The following is a 13086-nucleotide window of genomic DNA, read 5'->3' as shown; positions in this document are numbered from 1 at the left end:
ACATCACGAGATTGGGTTCACGAGAACGAGACGAGACGAGATTTTTTAAAAAAATTTGAAGAAATCCTCAATGATGAAATATATGAATGGAAAATAGTTTTTTTATTCAACTGACCTTGGCTTCTTTGTAGAGGTTTGGGACTACAGTGCGAGTTAAATGCGCGCGTGATGGGATGACGTACCTCGTTTCCAGTGTGTGGAGGAGTCGCCGAAATCCAACATTTTCCACCACAGAAAATGGCCTCATATCAGCTGCAATGAAAACGCCTATGTCCCTCGTTATTGCCGTGGCTCTTTTGCACTTACGGTGGCAGAGATGCAAAGGCTTTTAGAGTTGTTTGCCCTTTTAATGTTTTCGTCATGGGTGCAGTAGTTAGTAGAGAGCTGTGGTGGTGCTGTAAGTGTTTTTGCATAGTGCTTGTGTTAGCCGCGGTATACGGCATTTTTTTTCTTACAATGTTTACATATTTGCGTTCGTCTTGTCTGTCACTCTTTTCGCCGTTTATTATTTCCATGAGGAAAACCAAAATGTTGCCACACAAATGATTTAAAAGTGGCAGGGGGATCTTCAATAGTAATTTCACGCTCCATCACGCTGACATAACATCGCCTCACGAGACAACTTTTCACCTCGACGAGAAATCTTGTCACGTTTTAATCTCGCGAGATCTCGTAAAACGAGATCTCGTCACACCCTTAGCAGCTTCCTTTGTCTGGGTTATAGCATTAAGTCCTTACAGGGAAACTTCAGGGTTCACACACCCTCTGCAAAACCAGGTGATTCCTTAATGTAGGTTTATTACCAGCGGCTAATGTTAGCAAGCTAGATATTCAATTCAACATTCCTTTATTTATCCCTGTAAGAGCAATTGTATACAGCAGTTCGCCACCCAGATACCCCTTATTAAAAGATGACAACTTTTAAGTTTGTGAAAAATCAATGTTTCTGGGGTTCTGACATGCTGTCAGTAGAGCACCCTGAAAGTTGACAGCATGTCTTCTTGCAGCGCCAGCACAGCTCTAATATCATCATAGTTTATATTAACACAAAAGTGAATCCAAATTTCAATTTGACTTAAAAACAACAATAAATGTCTTATTGAAAGCTCTTCAATAGGGCCAAAAAGAACCCAGAATGTATTTTGCACTGGAATTGTTTAACACTTGGCTGACATCTGGAGCTTGGAGATAGATCAGAGCAGAAACCGAGACACTCTTAACATGTATTCTTTCCAAAGGGTCACAGTAAGAAAATATGGGAAACAATAAACACATTTTGGCAACCAACACAACTTCAAATTGTATCCCCCTGCCCGTCCCAATAAAGTGCAAAGGTTAGTTTCAATCTGCTGTGCTCCCCCTGAGGGGCAGAGTGTGATGCAAGAGATAAATCAGAGCAAACAGCTGCGTTGCCTTCCATTCATTTGACTTTTCAGTAATCACTAATTCAGTAATTTGATCACAAACTATCTTTGCATGTCTGTCTGTCAATCTGTATTCATTCCAGCTATCTCTTCACAGTTCCTTTTTTTTAAATTTTCATTCCAACTCGCTCTGTCTGCTGAAAATTACTTTTTCTATCTATTTTTTTGAGTGTAACTGCAGGGGAACAGTATGATAAAAAGCTGGAGAGGACATGGAGCAGAGAGGAGATGAGAGCCAGCAGGAGTCTCTCTCATTTCACGAGATGACACGCTTGTGATTTAAACATTTTGACCGAGCAATGACACAAAGTGAGAAAATTAAATGTTCTTCCTCTCTGTCGCCTTCTGCTCCCACTTCATGCCCTCATGATAATCCTGTGATTCCTCACAATGTTCTCCATTGTGCTGTGTTCCTGTTGGTTAAAGAGGCATTTCCTATCAGGACGCAAACCCAGGATCCCCTTTTTATGAGAGCAAGCTGTACGTTCTTAAGGGCAAAGTCATCTGAGTGTGAATCAGATTTGCTTGGAGATTGTTATGACCTTCACCAGGTGCAGTTACACAGAAAAAGGATTTAATCCATTCCCAATAGTAAAATACTCAAGTGCATACACAATGGTCAAACAGGAGCCCAAAAAGAAAAAGACAAGAGAGAGATAGTTCTGTGTAACAAACCATCTGGCGTGTCACAAACACAAACACAAAGCTATATAAGCCATAAATCTATATTCAAGTTGCTCAAATGCAATTGATCATTTTTGGATCAAAGTCACACAAAAAAAAATCCAGTTACTTTGTAAAACTCCACCAAAAAACACCAACAGTCCTTTCAGAAATGTAAAAAAGGGTTGGCATTCTAAACTCCGGTGGATTTATGAGATAGATAAATAGATAGATAGATAGATAGATAGATAGATAGATAGATAGATAGATAGATAGATAGATAAATAGATGGACTTTATTAATCCCAAATTGGGAAATTACTCTGTTACATGCAGCAAGTAGCAAGTTACCAAGGATATACAGACATATATAGCAGAGATAAAAAAATGCCAGAACAACTATACTAAAAAATATACTTAAATGAATGAACAAGAATGTAGATGTATAAGTGTAGAAAAATGTTTTCAACCTACATACATAGTAGGCTATATATCCCAATTATTTTTATAATATTAGATATTAAATATCAGGTATGAGATACTTATCTCATACACAGCTGTGAACTGTTTTATGTTATGTTTTATGTAACAAGTTTTATGGAATGAGGCAGGAATGATTTCTTGTAGCGGTCCGTACGATATCGAAGATGTCAAAGCCTCTTGGAGAAGGTGCTCCGCTGGTGGACCAGTGTGGGGTGGAGAGGGTGGTTGCGGTTATCCATGATGGATAACAGTTTGTTCAGTGACCTCCTCTCCACCACAGCTTCAAATGTGTCCTGTTTGCAGCCAATAACGGAGCCTGCCTTCCTGATCAGTTTGTTCAGTCTGTTCGTGTCGCTGGTTCCGATGCTGCTGCCCCAGCAGATGTCGGAGGAGAACAGAGCGCTGGCCACAACAGACTGGTACAACATCTCCAACATCCTGCTGCACACGTTGAAGGATCTCAGCTTCCTCAGGAAATAGAGTCTGCTCATCCCCTTCTTGTATGAGCTGACTGTATTTCCGTGAGGAAGGAACAAATTCCTTCCCGAGGCTATTTTTCAAAGGCACCGTTGCTCCGTCCAGAGCTTAGCGCCACCTAAGACGATTCTGATCGTTCACGTTTTTCTCCCATCCCAGAATGCTGTGTGGACTCGCCAGACCTTTCTCCGTAGCACTGTGCTATGGGGTTCCATTTGTGCCAAAATTAAGTCGACATACTACCTGTCTATGCTTTGTGTCGTCTTCCATGTCTATGTGTCTATTATCTGTCTATGTCTACGTCTGTCTGTCTATGCTATGTGTCGTCTTCCATGTCTATGTGTCTATTAACTGTCTATGTCTACGTCTGTCTGTCTATGCTATGTGTCGTCTTCCATTTCTATGTGTCTATTAACTGTCTATGTCTATGTCTGTCTGTCTATGCTATGTGTCGTCTTCCATGTCTATGTGTCTATTACCTGTCTATGTCTTTGTGATTGCCCACATGACTCAACTTTTGTCTGTGTCAACTCAACTTACTCCTGTCGTCTGTCCTTGTCGTTTGACCGTGTCGTCTTGCTGTGTCAATGCTGCATGTGTCATGACAATGTGTTGTTTCACTCTGTCGTTGCTATGCGTCGTTGCTATGTGTCGTTGCTATGCGTCGTGTCACTCTGTCGTTGCTTTATGTTGTTTCACTCTGTCGTTAGCAAGAGCTAACGTTAGCTAGCAAGAGTTCCGGCAGTTGATGTCACGCGATCCCAGCATGCACCAGTCAATATCAAAACACTCACTGCCATCGGAGCTGAGCCAGAGTCAGCTAGCTACGTTACTAGCTAGCTAGTTGCACCTATTGTAGATAGCTAGCTAGATAAATGGATCATTTATTGATCCCAAGGGAAATAATTTGCTGCCTATTTCAATAAACGCCTTGATTCAGCATGGTGGATAGCTGCTGTGCGCCGGGATGCCAGAACCATCGGAAAAAAAGATAATGGATAGCATGAGATTCCTAGCTAAAGATCCCGAGAGAAGAAGTAAATGGATTGCTTCCATAAAACGTGCTAGAAGCAGACGGAACCAAACCGAGCCATGGGAGCCCACAAACAATGGATTTCGGTTATGCTGTGACCACTTCATATCAGGTAACTTAACAGAAATATCTTATTTATGTAGCTAGCTAACGTTAGCTAGCAAAAGGCTAAAACGGTTTCTAACCGTTGGGGCTAGTAGGGATACAGCTAGCTAGCTACGTTACGTTCCTTTCCTTTCTAGCCACAACCGTTCGTTATTACGAAAAGGCAAGTTCTACCTATGCAGTATGGCATGGATTTTGTGTGGATTACAAAGGCTAACGTTGGCTAACCTCAAAGAAGCACTGTATTCATATTTAAATCATAAAATCTCAGACTATACTGACTGATATTGCACATTTCCTTCCCTCGCTTTTGTATATTTTTTGTTAAATGGTAAGTTCTATTGTATTGTTATACTGTACACTTAAGAGTATTTTTTTTTTTTATATATATATTTCTTACTGTCCTCTGTTTTTATTCTTTATAAGTTAAGTGAGTGTTGTAGCCTAGCCTACTTTAGAGCAAAGATTAACCAGAGTCAAATTCCTTGTTTGTTTACTCAAACCTGGCCAATAAAGCTGATTTTGATTCTGATGTTGTTTCTATGTATTTATGTTTTAGAGAAAAAGAGTGACAACCCTCTGTCACCTGACTACGTTCCTTCAATCTTCAATCATGTTCCATCCCGGAGAAGAAAAAAAGAAGAATGAGTTAGATGTAGTCAACAGAAGAACAAACTTCAAAGAATAGAGAAAGCAGCAAAGCCATCAGCTGCAGCAGTAATGGATCTAACGGATTGTCCTCAAGACAACAGCAAGCATCCTACTGCAGACCAGGTGAAGGAATCTAACATCAACAAAGAACTTGAAAATGAAAATAGTCTGCCTTTTCCCCATGAAAATGACAATCCAGCAACTTCACCATTAGAGAGTAAAGTTTTTTTTTTTTTTTTTTAAGAAACACATCCCTTCTCTTGAGTTGGAATGTCAAGCTCTGATATGAATATGTTGTTAAAAGATAAAATGAATACAACTGCACTGAATGAGAATGGAATACATCCAAAAACTCTGCTGGCCGTCTCCTCACCCACACCCATTCACGTGATCACATCACTCCCGTCCTTCAGAGCCTCCACTGGCTCCCTGTTTCCCAACGCATCCAGTTTAAAGTCCTCTTCACCCACAAAGCCCTCCATAACCAGGCTCCTTCCTCACAGACCTGCTCCACCACCACACTAACCTCCTCTCCCCACCACTCAGGACCACGCACCGTACCTGGTGGGACAGAGCTTTCACCATTGCAGCCCCCTCCCTCTGGAACTACCTACCCATACCCGTCCGTGTCTGTACTGACCTGGACACATTCAAAACAATTATCAAAACACACCTCTTCAGATTAGCTTTCCACATACAAAAGTCTTACATTTCTCACCTGATAGTTACTGGTTTTATTGTTTTTAATTGCTTTTAAGATGCTTGTTTTATTGCTTATCTTTTTTTTTAATGTTCTATACGTGCTGGTTTTACTGTATGCTATATAAATAACATTATTAGATGAGTCTACAAAATAATGATAAGTCAATATCCTCACTGGTTTACAAACATATTCACCACTAATGACAGTGTTCATTTTGTAGCTCTCTATCTCAAATGTAAGTCCACATTAACATTATTTCAGCAGTACATGCTGGCTTTAATTAAGATGAGAATTAATTTGTAAAAAACAGATGTCACCCACCCTTTGCTAAACGAAGAAGAAATTGCCACTAACTAATAAAGTGACATGTGTATTGACCACAATCTAACACTCCACCCCTACTTCACCTTTTTAAGCTCTACTAGGTTTTTGATCTGACAAGTCATTAAAACAGTCCACAAAACCTCAATGTAAAAAACCCCCATTCAGTACCATGCCTTAGTGCTCTTTTTGGAAAACTACATCAGTATGTTAAGTAAATAAAACTGCTGCTCTCACAAACTGCTACATGTGCTTACTTCTGTTTTTGGTTTCTTTACGTCTTTACAGATGAGGTGTATTTCGATAAAGCCTATATATTTGGCATGCATTTTGTCATAATGTATTTGTCGATAATGTGACATTTAAACACATCTAGGTTTTACTTGTTGGAACTTGTTGCATTGATGTTGCACCATTTAAGGCAGAAATCTGATAATAGGTAGCATGATAACCAGTGCTATCCATCTTTACTTCACTTACAGGAGATTTGACACAAATCCAAATCTCCCCGTTTGAAATATTTATTTTTCAGCATACCTGCTTTAGTGTAACATGGGAAGTATTGATAGTTTATTTACCAGAACGAGTTCTTAAAATACAACCACAGCAGCACAAATATTTTGCTGTTGTACTTTGATCAAGTGTTACAACTCGTGAGAAAAGATAAGCACCTTGTTTCTAATTAACTGAGTTTCAGAAAAATAAATGTTGCAAACCCAATTACTCATATTTGTAAACATTGTTAAATTTCAGAAAAAAAAAAAAGGTGCAAAAACGTAACTATAGAGATGGCAAATCAATGTTTTTGATCACGTTGCTTGTATAAATCATCCAACTAAAGAAAAGTACTCATATTTCTCACCTGATAGTTACTGGTTTTATTGTTTTTAATTGCTTTTAATAGGCTTGTTTTATATGTTGGATTTTATTACTTACTGGTTTTACGGTATGCTATATAAATAAAATGTATTATTAGATTAATCTACAAAACAATGATAAAAAGGTTAATATCCTCACTGGTTTACAAACATATTCACTACTAATGACAGTGTTCATTTAGTAGCTCCACATCTAAAATGCAAGTCCACCCTAACATTTTAGCAGTACATGCTGGCTTTGATTAAGATGAGAATTAATTTCTTTGGCTTATTATTTTGACGTTGATTTGACCACCGTTTCAAAGCTTTTCAAACACTGTATTGACGTAATGTATTGCAGTTTGTGCCGATGTGCAACTTGCTGTGTATGCGTATAGCGTAATACTGTGGACTGTTGGTGCAGTGTTGGTGAATGTAAGATGCCTAAACCACAGAGGATTCATTGTTCTAGGGCGATTAATGACAACAAATAAGTATTACAGTAGTTATATTTAATAGCATAGAAAAGTACTCTTGTTTACTGGCACTTCTGTAAACCAATCACAATCATTGTGGTGCGGCACTAAACGCCATACAGAGCAAAGGCGCCTCTGCAAAACATCCTCAGGAAGGAACTTGTTTTGGTGAAACGTACATTCCAAAGTATTTTTAGCTGGGCAACAGAAAACTCAGATTGGACAGTCTAGCTAGCTGTCTTGATTTACCCTGCAGAGATCTGAGAAAAGGTTAACCATAGTCCTCATAAATCGAGCAGAGTTTAAAATTACAACAAAAAAAACGGAAGGCATCCGAAAAGGGAGAAAAAGAAAAGAAAAAAAATGAAATCCGCAGCACAAACTCGGAAGTGGTACGTTGTGTATATGTATATATATTGACTAGATTACTCCAAAAGTCGGGGACTGCAGTATCCCAGACTCCATGAAATGGATAAAGTTGTCATAAGAGGTGTGCAGAGGCAGCCTTAAGACAACTTGACAAGTGTTGGCCTCTGGGAACACTCTCCTACTGTCATTGTCGCCATGCAAGAATTCCAGCTGTGGTGGGTAGGGAAACCCAAGCAGTGGAATGGTGTCTACCCTGAGACAAATGTTAATATTTGTTGCAGGGTCACAGGTCTAGTTCCTCTAAAGGAGAAGCAAAACAGAAAAATAAAGTTATCAATATGCCATCGCTTTTAAAACCGCGCAAATGTTAAGCAATAAACTTAAATGGTAAAATGTGTAATATTGACTTTAAAACTATACCATTAGCATTTATTTGACCAATTTTGAGGATAGCATAATACAAAACAAAACATACCATCCACCTCCAGGAGCCAGTCTTTCCAGAACATGAAAGCCTGGTTCTCATGTCTCATGTCATGAAAAGGTTCTGAAGGTCTTCCATATCAACACCTTTGGGGCTTCCAACAAAAAGAGGTTTCATTACCTCCGGATGCTTTGCTATTGCCTCAGCAATTCCAAACTGCTGAAGTTCCGCTTCCAACCTGTAAAAACACAAGTATTATACTCAGAAAATGCAGTGTTTCTATTCAAAAGTTAACAGCCAAACAACATTCCCACCACCTGCACACATTCCACCTTATCTTGGACACATGATTGATGGGCAGAGTGATCTTGGGCCATATGTCCTCATTTGCTAGATTTTTCACATATGTCATCCCTACAATAGAGTTTTGACTATTCAGATTTTAGACTTATGTTTATTTATATTTTTGAATTTGCCATACACAAATTTCTCAAATCAATTGCTTATAAAATATTCACTTTGTTTTTAATTAACCAGATGAATGTCTGCAATCATTCCACCCTGGTATACAAGGTGTGCTACCATTTACCCTTTGCAACTTCTCCTGAATTTCCATGTCATCCACCTCCTCAATCTTAATTGGTGGAGTTGGACAATGGGCAAGCATGCATTAGAGACGCTCTGAAAAAAAGGACGGCCTGATGCCTCCGTGGACAATGGCAAAAGCGAGCATTTCTCCAATATATTTGTACTCTCCAGAATCCAAAGCTGAAACAGAAATTTGTGTTACAACAGTAAAAAGTTAAACAAATTCAAGGACTTAAATTCACAGGTGCCAAACCTAGGCAAATGTGTATTTAAGCTGTCACTTTAAAAAAAAGAAAGAAAAGAAAAAACAAATTTTAAATCACACGCTGGCCATTATGACTATATGAAGATATTTGGTTTATATTATTCCCATAGTATTGACCAACGGCATGTTCTTAACTCACATTCCCTTGTGCTACAAAATAAAAAGCCCTACAGTATGTTCTCAATTAATTACACTGAATGTTTATTATAAATGCAATTTATACTAATGAAAGCAAAGTCTTATTAGTGGCATTTCACAAAAGGTAAGCTATGCTGACAGAGAGGACAAGCAGCAGCGAAGCAGACAGACCTACAAACACCCCAGCTCTCAGAGCTGCAACAGTTCAAAGGACAGGCTTATTCTTCTAAGTGTTTGCCAACATAAAATAAAGGATCCCTACAGAGAGGATTTTCTTTAGAGTAAAATCAGCTTTTTTTAAAACAAGAAACCTCATAGATCGGTATGGCTCAACCCACCAGAACCCAAATTAATAAACAGTAATTTTAGCATGTAAAGATCCATCTTATTTTCAATCGGTAGAGTATCTGTTAATTTCAACCAAAACAAGTGATTGATGGGAAAGGCGAACAGCTTTTTCATAGTTTCATTTTGTTTGTCAACTTTGTGTATTTTATGATGCAAAAAATGTGTTTACTTACATGGAGTCTGGTGTGTTTTTTTTTTCAGAAAATGTTTAAGGAAAAAAATGGATCTTACTCTAACAGAAAGCTCAACCTCCAGAGGATTCCTTTCCATAATGTTGTCAGACACTTGGGACATTAATCTGATCACATCAGTGGCAAAAACCATAAATTGAAAAAAACATAATTGTTATATATTAAAAAACATAATTGCTTTATCAGTGTTGCATACCACGGGATATCAAAGACACGTTTTTCTTGTCCTCTGGTCCAGTGAAGTACATGCTGTCTTTGATTGCCATGACCAGCAGGCGGAGGAATTCTCTGCTCGGGCCGCTGTCATCTACAGCCCCCTCTGTGGTGCCAGCAACGTCAACAAACACAACATTGAGGCGATGATCTGGAGAAAACCTTGGCCTCCTGAATGCTCTGAAGGCACTCTCCAGTACAGACTCCCTCATGACATTCACACTGTTGGACCGTGGAGGCACTACACCGTCAAAGCCGGGCTGGTGATGTTTTTAAGACAGATATCAAATCAGGCCTGCAAAACATAAAATGTAAATTTTTTCAACAATGAAATACTTTTATATAAGTGTATTATTATCATTATTATTATTACTACTACTACAATAACAAACGTGTGAAATAACATATTGTGATCCAAAATATAAATAAAAAAATAGACCAACTCCCAAAAAACAGGCGGAAAAAAAAAAAAAAAGACAAAAAACAATGTGCATAAACTCCAAGACGCTGTCAATATACATGCACTTTCATTTCTTTACTAAAAAGGTAAGCCTTTCAATAGGATACTTTCACAATATTGTCCTATTACAGTCACTACTGATGTGGGTTCATGCCTCAGCCACACTGGATTCTGTAGTAATGCATTGGTACAATTACTTTATAGGGACAGACCGTGATCATAGACAAACTGAAAACGGCTCTCCAATGCAAGTATCAACATTCATAGTGCATGCCAATTTGAAGAATTTGGCATCATGCCAGCAACATCTGAGATTGGTCAAATCATGTCTTTATAACAAAGACCTCTATACAGAGAATGTTAAAACCATAAGCCCCTATGGTTCCAGCCCATTATCATTTCAATTAGTATGATTTAAAAAGGTATAAATAATTGAAGAGGGCAGAAGTGTAAGGACATCACAAATTGGACATGAGGTAATATAAGTGTGGCCGACATATTCCACAAAAAGGTAGTTTATTTTTCATATCAATATTTATATTTTCTAGTATTCAAGTCTGCATTTATTAAAAGAAACAATGCTACAGCCTAAGTAAAGTTTCATGTACTGTACTTAGTCTTAATCCTGTTAATTATCATCTCAAGTACTCATTGGTTCACAGTTAAGTATTCCAACAAACACTACATCAGTTCAACAAGGGAAATTCTCCACAGCGCTGCAGAGTCCACACAGCATTCCCATATGGTGGAAAAACATGCTCTGGTATATTGGCAATTCTTTAAAACAATCACAATCAGCATGGGCGGCCTCTGCAAAATAATTTCAGAAAGGAATTTGTCTGGGTGGGAGATGTGCATGTTGAAAAGTAGTTTTAGTTGTGCAACAGAAAACTCAGATTGGACAGATAGTCTAGCTAGCTGTCTGAATTTACCCTGCAGAGATCTGAGGAGCAGTTAACAATAGTCCTCAGAAATCCACCGGACGTTAGAACGCCAACAAAGACAGAGGAAGGGGACGGACATCCAGCCGAAAAGACCGTAATCAGGCGTAATTTCCATCAGCACCTGACCAACCCTATAAGTGGTATGTCGTGGATATAGACTAGGGGATTACTCACAAGTGGAACTACAAGTTGCCATTATAAAACAAAATATTAAAGAATAACTCACTTATGTACTTGTGTGTCCAGCATCAGGGCACACAAGACCGGTTGGTGGAATAGAAATAGGGCAGTGCTTTCTCACCCTATTTAAAAGGAACACTGACTCAGGGCAAAATCAATCAACCTGTGTGCAATTGACTCCAGTTAGCAAAGCTACGCTCATCACTTCTTCCAAAGGTTCCGAGGCATACGTGAAAGACTTTCACTGTTAAGACCACATTTGGCCATTACTATTTCGTATATTATTCCATACTAACGAAGAGTAGTGGTGGTCGAAATGTCACAACAGTTTTGGTGCAATGAATAAGTGAAAACTGGAGGCCTGCAGTGGGTGAGCCCTTACTTTTGAGACCCAAAAAAAAAAACTGAGATGTTGCTGCTATCGCTTTACTGAATTCTGTCAGATTACACATGGAATAACCCTGAAATTTGTGGTGTTAATTTGTACTTACTCGATGGTGAGAGCCTCATCCAATGTATCATTACTGGGTAGCAAAGTCATGGATCTGCCAAGGAAAGTGGCATTATTAGCTTGCAATCAGATTCTCTATTCTTTGAAGTTTGCTCTTCTGTTGAATACATCTAACCTCATTCTTCTTTTTCTCTTCTCCTGGGATGGAACATGATTGAAGATTGAAGGAACGTAGTCAGGTGACAGAGGGTTGTCACTCTTTTCTCTAAAACATAAATACATAGAAACAACATCAGAATCAAAATCAGCTTTATTGGCCAGGTTTGAGTAAACAAACAAGGAATTTGACTCTGGTTAATCTTTGCTCTAAAGTAGGCTAGGCTACAACACTCACTTAACTTATAAAGAATAAAAACAGAGGACAGTAAGAAATATATATATAAAAAAAAAAATACTCTTAAGTGTACAGTATAACAATACAATAGAACTTACCATTTAACAAAAAATATACAAAAGCGAGGGAAGGAAATGTGCAATATCAGTCAGTATAGTCTGAGATTTTATGATTTAAATATGAATACAGTGCTTCTTTGAGGTTAGCCAACGTTAGCCTTTGTAATCCACACAAAATCCATGCCATACTGCATAGGTAGAACTTGCCTTTTCGTAATAACGAACGGTTGTGGCTAGAAAGGAAAGGAACGTAACGTAGCTAGCTAGCTGTATCCCTACTAGCCCCAACGGTTAGAAACCGTTTTAGCCTTTTTGCTAGCTAACGTTAGCTAGCTACATAAATAAGATATTTCTGTTAAGTTACCTGATATGAAGTGGTCACAGCATAACCGAAATCCATTGTTTGTGGGCTCCCATGGCTCGGTTTGGTTCCGTCTGCTTCTAGCACGTTTTATGGAAGCAATCCATTTACTTCTTCTCTCGGGATCTTTAGCTAGGAATCTCATGCTATCCATTATCTTTTTTCCGATGGTTCTGGCATCCCGGCGCACAGCAGCTATCCACCATGCTGAATCAAGGCGTTTATTGAAATAGGCAGCAAATTATTTCCCCTTGGGATCAATAAATGATCCATTTATCTAGCTAGCTATCTACAATAGGTGCAACTAGCTAGCTAGTAACGTAGCTAGCTGACTCTGGCTCAGCTCCGATGGCAGTGAGTGTTTTGATATTGACTGGTGCATGCTGGGATCGCGTGACATCAACTGCCGGAACTCTTGCTAGCTAACGTTAGCTCTTGCTAACGACAGAGTGAAACAACATAAAGCAACGACAGAGTGACACGACGCATAGCAACGACACATAGCAACG

General features: G+C 38.8%; 1 long non-coding RNA gene across 1 annotated transcript; it reads right to left on the bottom strand.

Annotated features, from left to right (window-relative positions):
* Positions 1-9997: 9997 nt before the first annotated feature.
* Positions 9998-12026, bottom strand: LOC114564523 (uncharacterized). Its single transcript, XR_003693763.1, has 3 exons — positions 11939-12026; positions 11804-11857; positions 9998-10023 (listed from the first exon to the last, which is right to left on the bottom strand). It is a non-coding gene; the product is annotated as an uncharacterized LOC114564523 (long non-coding RNA).
* Between the last annotated feature and the right edge of the window lie 1060 nt (positions 12027-13086).

This window comes from Perca flavescens, chromosome 11 (assembly GCF_004354835.1).
Source record: "Perca flavescens isolate YP-PL-M2 chromosome 11, PFLA_1.0, whole genome shotgun sequence".
NCBI classification, from domain to species: domain Eukaryota; kingdom Metazoa; phylum Chordata; class Actinopteri; order Perciformes; family Percidae; genus Perca; species Perca flavescens.
Note: the sequence above shows the minus strand (reverse complement) of the source record. Positions and strands in the feature narration are given on the sequence as shown.